At 38.2% G+C, this 9679-nt stretch overlaps 1 pseudogene; it reads left to right on the top strand.

Moving 5' to 3' along the window:
* Positions 1-2415: 2415 nt before the first annotated feature.
* LOC127095955 (glutathione synthetase, chloroplastic-like) lies at positions 2416-3528 on the top strand (annotated as a pseudogene).
* Positions 3529-9679: the final 6151 nt, after the last annotated feature.

Below are 9679 nucleotides of genomic sequence, written 5' to 3'. Positions count from 1 at the left end.
TTTGGATCAATATTAAAATTAATATGAATTAATGAAAATCAAAAGGAATAAAATGAAAATCAGAAAATACAAAAAAACGTGGACCACTTGATCTCCATCATTAATTGAGGTGGCAGATCAAGTGGTCACAAGCGCGCTTTCCAGCATAGTCATTAGTCAACGCGTAACACAAGTGGTATTTACAAGCAACACACGAGATTAAAACAATTTGAAAAGGATCAATGGCTCTGAACCATGCCAACATATCACCGGCGTTAAACCTCCGGTCACCTTCTCAGGCGAACCTCGCCTGACTGGTTTAGCCATCACCATCACATAAATGAAAAAGGAGGACATGATCTGAAAGAAAAAATGCCGTAGAGCACGAATCTGACCTTAATTTTAACTAACTCCAAATATATAGAAAGATACGAGGAGTTGAATTTTGAGGTGTGTCAACTGAGTTGCTTCAATTTGGCCTCATAGAAACTCAATCTTCTTGCCTACATTTGTAGGACTTCAGACAACCAAAGATCCAAGAGAATTGATGAGAATTGTGTGAGAATGGAAGAGAAGAAAATTTCTGGAAAATACCTTCAATGCTGTGCATAAATTGCTCTTCCTTGCTTCAATTCTTGTTTGATCTTGCTTCAATGACTTGCAGAAGTGGATTAGGAATGGAAAGAAGCTTTGGATCCTGGAGTTTTTGAATCTCCATACAGTGAGATTTAAACTCATTTTTCAAGTGAAAATTATCAGGTTTCCTTTGAATTGTGAGGGTTTGAAGAGAGGGGGAAAAGCTGGCGCGCAAGGATCCTTTCAAATAAGCTCAGAGGGACCATATTTATAGCATTTGGAAGTGTTATTTGCACACTTGAATTTTCTTCCAAATTTGGCAATGTCATGCACAAGCCAAGGGCGTGTATAGGCTCATGAGGCAATCCAATTAGGTCCAAATGCATCTGAAATAAGGTTGGAATTAAACTTGAATGGCAAGGCAATGTTATCTGATCATTTGAACTTTGATTTCCACCAATGATGCAAGCCTGTTAAAACCACGCGCAGCCCGAGCAAACTTTGTCCAAAATGAATGAATTAGGACTCTTTGGAAAGCTTAGGTCAAAGTTGTATCTATTTCAAATACCTTAAAAATGGTCACCAATTTGACATCATTTGGATTTAGAATGAGAGAGTTATGCATTTTTTAAGTTCAGGAAAATCACTTGTTCAATGGTATTGGTCCAAAATGACCTATAATGTATCCTCATATCACATGCTCATAAAGGTTAATTTATCTTTCACTCCAAACATCAAAGTTTAGGTAGGCATCTTGAATTTGATTGTGCAACTTGGAAATCTTTCATCTCATAAAAATTGAGCAAGTTATGGCCTTGGTAAGTTGACTTTTAAATTAGGGTTTAGACAAAATGACCTATAATGTTTCAATATAGAAAGTGACTTTACAAGAAAAATTAGCTCTATACTTCAACATGAAAGTTGTTTGGAATGTGATTTAGAGTAACGTTTCTTTTGGAATCATTTTCATATGGTGAAAAGTGTAGGAGATAGGGTTTAGGGAGACCCAGTTTTGATGAGATGAATTCATCTGGCCAACCACCATCAACCTACTTGCTAAATTGCAATTCTCTTGACTTTTTAGGCTCATGTTAGATAATATATGCATAAGATGATTAATTTTGGAGTGTCCCTTGAGAAATTTGATCAATTGGTGAGGAAGCTTGTTGAGGAAGTTACTCAGGATACCCATGCAAACTAGGTTTTCCAAGGAAAATCAACTCCAAACTCTTGAAGAAAACTTGATCAAAATAACATGTAGAGATCAATGGTACTCATATATGATGTTTAGAGACATTGTGGATCATTCCTTGGTTGTGCTCTTAGCAATGAGGGTCTTAAACCCTAGATATGAACTTGATAGACCAATGGGGACCATGCCCTACCTACAAAAGAGTTAGGCAAATACAAAGACATATTTTTGGTATTTTGGTTAGTAAAATGATAAATATACAAGTATGATACAATCACATGGTGCTTGGTGATCTCTCTCAAAATAAACCCAATGAAAGAGGGGTAAGGAGGATGCCAATGTATGATCCCAATGCTAATGCATATGATGAGATTGCATGAGGGATATTAGGGTCAAAATTGGGGTCTTACAGTCAATAGTTGACTTTTTGGTCAACTTTGATAAAAGGAAACTTGACCATTTTACAATCAAAGTCCCAAGTCCTATTCCTAATCTCCCAAAATTCCTACTTGATCTTTTCCATTTGTCATTGATACTTTAAATTTTGACTTGATGTTATTGATTTTGCAAGCCTTGTATAATAATCCACTTCATGTGTGCATGACCATGTTCTACGAAACCATACCAAATTACCATCTTTATCCCTCTCTCTCGACTCCATCCCCTTTTGTTCTCGCCGCCACTCACGCTATTCTTTTTCCTCTTCCGTCACCATTAAACCTTTGCCACTCCATGATTATCACCGTATCGATCAACAACTCCTCGATAATGTCGCACATGATGCTCTCGTTTAGGCTTCTCTTCATGGACTCATTATGGGCGACAAATCCTCCAGGAAATCAGGAACTGCTCCTGGTGTTGGATCGATGCATGCTCTGTTTGCATTATTACCGATGTCATTACCAGAAAGTAAATTTAAACAAGCTTGTGATTTAGCACATATATTCAATGAACTTGCTGATCATGTTAGTTTGGATGCTAACTTTCTTCAGGAGTCTCTCTCAAAAACTAAGAAAGTGGACAAATTTATCTCTAGACTTTTAGATATTCATTTCAAGATGCTACACGTCGATATAAATCACTCTTGCAAATAAAGCTCAATACTATTTCATCTTCATTTGCATGTTTTGGTAGTCTTGTTACTGAGCTTCATAGGTACATATTTCCCCGTCATGGGAAATTCCTTGGCCTGGATGCAGAAGATGTTCCTGTCAATAATGTTGTTAGTCAAAATGCAGAGGGCTTGGCTAAAGCTTGGATTGAATATAATAATCCTAAGGCTGTGATTATGTTTGTGGTCCAGGCTGAAGAGTGAAACATGCATGATCAACATTCTCTTTCTACGATTATAAAAGAAAAGCATGGCATTACAATTGTTCTCAAAACGCCGGCAGAAGTTAATCAAGAAGGAGATATTTTACCAGATGGAACACTTACTGTTAATGGACTAGCAGTTGCAGTCTTGTACTTCATGGCTGACTATGCACCAACTGATTATCCTTCAGAATCAGAATGGAAAGTTAGGCTACTAATGGGACAATCTTCTGCTATTAAATTCCCTTCAATATCCTGTCGTTTTGGTTGGAACCAAGAAGATTCAACTAGGAATTGCAAAGCCCAGCGTTCTTGAGACGTTCCACGAAAACAAAGATGATATTGGAAAAATGCGTGAGTGTTTTGCTAGACCGTGGAGTTCGGATGACTCGGATATTATTGAAAAAGCCAATGTATATCTCTGCAACAAAAAACCAATGATTAATCTGCAATTAACCAACTTGTAACAGAAAATTCTAAAGCAACCAACAGACACCAATTCAAAGCATGTCAATCCAATATCACAAGCCATGCTTACCTGCAAGTAAACAAACCAAAAGTCTGCAGCAAGATTCATGCAAATATTCCAAATGTAGGCAATGCAATCACTTCACAACTAAGCAGTTAACAGTTAATGCAAGTCATTTACCAAGAAGTCAAATAAACCTACTGCAAAACCATATGATTGCATCCCACTTGCACTAGAATAATGCCAATTATGCTACACAATAAGCCAAAGAGTTAGACCTGCATAAGACATGGCATTACTAACTCCTTAAAACCAACTCGATAACCAACCTTGAGCCAAATGAGCATATTGCAACATGCCATGGTCAATGTTGCAGAACCTGCATCCAACCTACCTACAATACACCATGTTGTCAATATTCTCCTGAAACACCTGCAGAACATGATACCAGACAAGACCAAACACCAAGCCATTCTGTAGCCAATGCACAATGTAGTGCATACACTCACGCATTAAAACTGCAGTGGACTTGTAACCTAAACCAAGTCAGTATGCCAAGTGACTGCAACAAAGTAATCATGCAGGAAATGCAACAAACCCTGCAGTATACAAAACCATTAATATGTTATAGAACCATATCAAAGCAATTGGGAACTTGCAACTCACATTGTTAAATCAGGATTTACATGCTGGGGCAAAACCATGTTGAGGCAAAGTCAGAATAAACATACATTCAAGTTGTCATCTCAGCAAGCATCCAATGCCCACATAATCTTGTTAGCCAAAGACGTGAGTGAAACAATGTATGGCCAAATCATAACTACAGATGGATATGCACCCATTGAACACAGGTTGCGAACCAAGAGACCTACACAACTTGGAGCAAGTCAATAAAAGAACCATAACATAACAACTCAGTCCAAACTGCATACAATTCACAATGGTATTAGCATAAATACATCATACATGATGCAGTCAGTTAAACACATGCTTCACAATGCCATTCAAGCTCCAACATCTTACATTGAAACAATTAACTGACCACATCCAAAATAATAGTAAGCCAAAGCCTCATCAATTCAGCTGACACATGCACATACCATTCACTAGGCATAACTGAACCCCAAACATTCAGGAAACACGGGTACACATCAAGGAATATGGGCCAAAATGCAGACACGCAAACCTTATTATCATGCCAATGTAACGAGGACTTGCAGCAACTCACGAATCTACAACCTGCAATCATACCAACTGAACTGAAACTATTAAGCATCATGAACATGTTATAAATAACCAATTAACACTCATTCAAACTAACCGAAATCTCACTAACCTAACTAGAAAATCATTTCCAAATAACTATAGTTGAAACTAGTGCCACATCATCACTCAGTCAGCCAGAACCTAACTGACAATTTCCACCTCAACAAACTAACTAAAACTAACCAAATACCTGCATCAAAAATTAGTTACAAAAATCACCAATCCGTAAGTTTCCCTGAGCTGACCTAACCTGCCCCATTCAGTTGTAACCAACTCCAACTTCTATAAAGCTTCAACCAGTTTCCAATCATTGGATTCAGATTCACTCTCACCTTCATCACCCTCATTAAATCGCCAAAATCTTCACTCTCTCTCAACTCAAATCTCAATCATCTCCGAACGCTTCATCATCACCATCATTCATCATCCCTGAATCCCGATCTCTCCCTTGTTCAATCGCCTGCATCATTCGACCGACGATTCCTCTCTACCTCCAACACTCACCTCCGCCACTCTCCGAATATCAACCGCTCAGAATCAGGAAAAGGAGAAGGAGAAGAGAAGGGAAGGAAGAAGAAGGAGGTAGAGTCATTACTTGGAACCAGTGATTCCATCGCCACTGTCACCGTCGTCACCTCTGGCAAGGTAAGTTCCAAAACTCCTTCTTTCATTCAATTTTTCATTTTCATGACGTAGATGAGAGCTATGGGAATCAAAGCCCCAATCCCTTGGGCTCTGATCCTTGGAGAGAGACGTTTAATTTAGGAACTTTGTTTTAGGGTTCTTGAAGGATTTCAGTTCGGTTATGGATTTAGAGTTAAGGTTCCATAGAATTAGTAAGGGGTTCAGACTAAGGGGATGTAGGTGAATCTATTGACGTATTCGATGTTGATTTCTGGTAGCCACCACCGTCGAAAGCGACTTCCGGTGCGGCGGGCCATGGTGGTGGTGAGCTGAGGTCTATCGGAGCTAGATACCATGAGAAAAAGTTTTAAAAGGAAAAATGCACAAGGGCACAAGATGGTTTGAATGAGTTATGCATTTTTAAGTCTTTTGGAATTGGTCAGAGTATGCTTAAGATGGTTTAGCACTTATTGAAAAAAAAAAGGTTTTGCAAATCACTTGACAAAAGTCAAGGTTTATTGGGAAAGTGGTTCAAGTTTGAAATGAAGAAGGTTTTTTAAAGGAGGAGAAGAAGAGATTATCTTAAAGCATAAAGTAAAAGCTAGGGAGGAAAGATCTAACAAAAAAATAACAAGCTTTATGACATAAGTCAAGCAAGAATTCCCTCCTTTGGATTAAGCCTCAAACAAGCCAAAATAATAATACATGTATGAGATGAAACCAAAGTAACCAAGCCATGTTTTCTCAGATAAATCAAAAATCATAGGTATTAGCTGAACTCCAAGGTCTCAAGTCACAAGTCTCAAAGCAAAGGTCAAGATCTTCATTCTAAGTCCAGAAGTTATGAGAAGCAAGTTTCTTTTTAGGTCTTTATTATTAGTGTCTTCTTTTCAATGATATAAAAGACAGGTCTGAATGGATAAAGAACAAAATAACATAATCACAAACAATATGATATGAAATGCTAAACATAAAGTATAAAGTAAATGACATAAAATAAAGGCATAAAGTAAATGACATTGAAATAGAAGTCAATACAAGTGAAAAGTTAGTGAAAGATGTTAGTAAATATGAAAAGATGTTTTGGTCATTTTTTGGAGAACACTCAACTATCCACTCACAAGCATGGAAATATGAACCTATGCATCATTTATGAGAAGGGCTCCAACTTGGATAAAATCAACAAGTATGCCACTAGCTCTCACAAATGGAAAAGGAGCAACATTTTCACACAATACCATGAGGAATACTAGACTTACAATCTCACTTATAAAAATGCCTATGTTTCCTTTGGAATAAATTTAGCGCTATGTTAAGAAATCGTATTTGGACTTATGTAGAAGTCACAACTAATTGAGGTCGGTCAGTAATAATGTTTGTGTTAATACATGTTAGATAAATGATATGTAAATCATTCTCCTAAAGCTATGCCACACAAGAAAAGAAAAGGGGGAGATGATCAAGCACAAAGGCTAAGAGGACGGTCCATTACTTCAATCCACACTTCATCATACCAAGGATGAACTTATGCATCATTCTAAAGCACCTTAAATTATCCATGATATTTTAGGAGGTAGATTTGAAATAATGAAAGTTCATCAAGCACCAATCCACATATCATGAACAAGATGGACACAAGCCATCCAATTGACCAAAGGGAAAAAAAGATATGAAAAAGAATGGGACAAGATAGGTCACACCCAAATTGGATCAAAAGTTTGATCAAGTCATCATCAAAATCAATCATCCATTTTGGTGGATTAGGGTTTTATCCTTAGATATGACCAACAATTTCTTTTTATTTATATAAATTGGAAAGTTTACACTGAGTACAATTTAAGAAACCAAATGAAAAATAGAAGAGAAAAGGAGACTAGTCATCCTAAGGATCCCTAACAATAATGTCAGAAGATCTGGCTGTAGGCACATACTTCCTTCGAATGCGACGGATCTCGGTCTCAAAAGAAGCCTTCATCTAAGTCTTCTCGAGGACAAGCTGATCAACAATCTTCTTCCAAGCAACGGAAGGCTGAGGCGTGCTAGAAGATGAAACCTCTGGCTCTCTCTGTCTCTTCGTCACTCGGTCTTCAAGTAGCTCAATAAGTGTATCTTTGTCCTTAGACTCCAACTGCAACTCTTCATGCTTCTTGCTCAAAGCACAGAAACGCTCTTCCCACATATCCTTCTCTTGCTTCATCTTGGCGAGCGCGTCTTCCAACTCCTCTACATCTTGGTTAGGGAGAGTTAATGGCTCAACTGCAACCATAGACATAGGTCTCTCGCAAGGATAAGGCATCTTCAACTCCAAAGCTCTCTTCTTCACACAAAGAGTGTAAGCTTCCAAAGCTACATAATTACGCGGACCAAGCTCAGATCTTCCCTTCCTATGCACATTATGCCAAGCATGCACAATCTTCTGCTTCAAATGTTGGGAATCTTTACCCTCTTGATAGAAAAGACCTTCTAACAACATGTTATTAGGTTTTTCTCTCAAGGGGAACCCAAGTTGATGACAAGCCAAAGCAGGGTTGTAGTTAACCCCTCCTTGTGTACCAATGGGAGGCACATTAGAGAATTCACCACAACTATCAATAATCTCCAAACTGTTCAAAGACGGATCATACCAAACTATATCATCATTAGTGAGAGACATAAGTCTCTGAGACCATCGTAGACATTGTTTATTTTCCACAAAAGCAGGTGTCTGAGGCAAGTGCGAAATAAACCACTTGTACAGAAGAGGAATACAACAGACAATAGTTCCACCACCTTTAGAATTACTTAGATGCAAAGAGAAATACATATCACCCAACAAAGTAGGTCCAGGATTTCCAATCAAGAAAAGTCCAATGGCGTTAACATCAACAAAACCGTCAATGTTAGGGAACAAAGTTAATCCATAAATGAGCACCACAAAGATATCTTCAAAAGCATCCATACTACCGGCTTGAGCAACAACAGTGGCTTCCTTGATGAGGAAATCGTATGGAAACCCAAACAATCCTCCTTTTTTCACCCAATGAGCCTCTATCTCAGACTTCTTCAAGTGAATAGCTTCGGCAATAATACTAGATCGGGGAATCTCCTCCAATCCACTAAAAGACACTCTACTAGAAACAGGTATCCCCAAAAGATGAGAATACTCCTCCAATGTAGGCACAAGTTGAAAATCTGGGAATCAAAAACAACGGTAGAAGGGATCATAGAACTGCACAAGCACACTCAAAAGTCCTTCAACTACATCAGCAAACAAGATGGACAAAAGCTTCCCATGAAGTTGTTTGAAGTCCAAGGGATCTAATCCAAAAGATGCTAGCTTCCTTAACTCTTTCAAGTCGGCACATCTAAAACTGTACTTCTTAGTGTTCCTTCGTCCACAATCCATGGTCTAAAAATATTTTCAAATAATACCGTAGCTCCTTGAAATTTTCGTGTGATGAATGTTATGATGCGCGTGAATGCATGAATGCAACAATAAAAAATAAGGGATCACACACAAGGCAAAAAAGGTTCATGGGATGAATCAAGTCATTGTCAAGATCAATCATCCATTTTGGTGGATTATGGTTTACACCTTATCAACACCCAAGTTCCATTGATATTGACAAGACTTGATTGGATCAACCAAGAATCAAGGGTTTGTTGTAAGTCATGAGCATGGCGTCTGGGTAAGAACTATCCCAAAGGAGTGAACTAAGGATAAAAACCTGTAGATCATGTTCTAAAAAGTTCCCGCACTACGTCTGAGTGTAGTATCGCGTAACAAATGTTATCAAGTCTACACTTGAACAGTTTCCGCACTACGTCCTAAATAGGCCAAGAGGGGGTAAATGTTTTACGGTCTTCAGCTTCTCGGACCCAATTAGAGATAGAAATGCCTAACCACAAATACTTGTGTGACATTTCCAAATCCAAAAGAATCTCCACTGGGTAGATGGATCTCAAGCCAACTTGTTAAGGACTACTCCACACAAGTAGAACATGACTATACCATCCTCCTATCTTAATTTTACTCAAGTTCGAGTTAGAACTTATCTCACCACTCAGAGATCACCAAGCACAACAAGCAGATTATATCACACGTACATATATACAAATATATACACACAAAAAGTAGGCTAAACCCACTGGAGACTACTCCCCAGCAGAGTCGCCACTTAATTTCTGTAACGGTAAATTCATGATCATCAAGCTATGGATAAGCTAGAGATCAAATAACAAGAGTCGCCACCGTGGTTTTATTTTTTCCAAGGGAAAAG

The sequence above is a fragment of the Lathyrus oleraceus genome, chromosome 1 (assembly GCF_024323335.1).
Source record: "Lathyrus oleraceus cultivar Zhongwan6 chromosome 1, CAAS_Psat_ZW6_1.0, whole genome shotgun sequence".
NCBI lineage: Eukaryota > Viridiplantae > Streptophyta > Magnoliopsida > Fabales > Fabaceae > Lathyrus > Lathyrus oleraceus.
The sequence above is the reverse complement of the archived record's forward strand: the minus strand, read 5'-3'. Positions and strand labels throughout refer to the sequence as shown.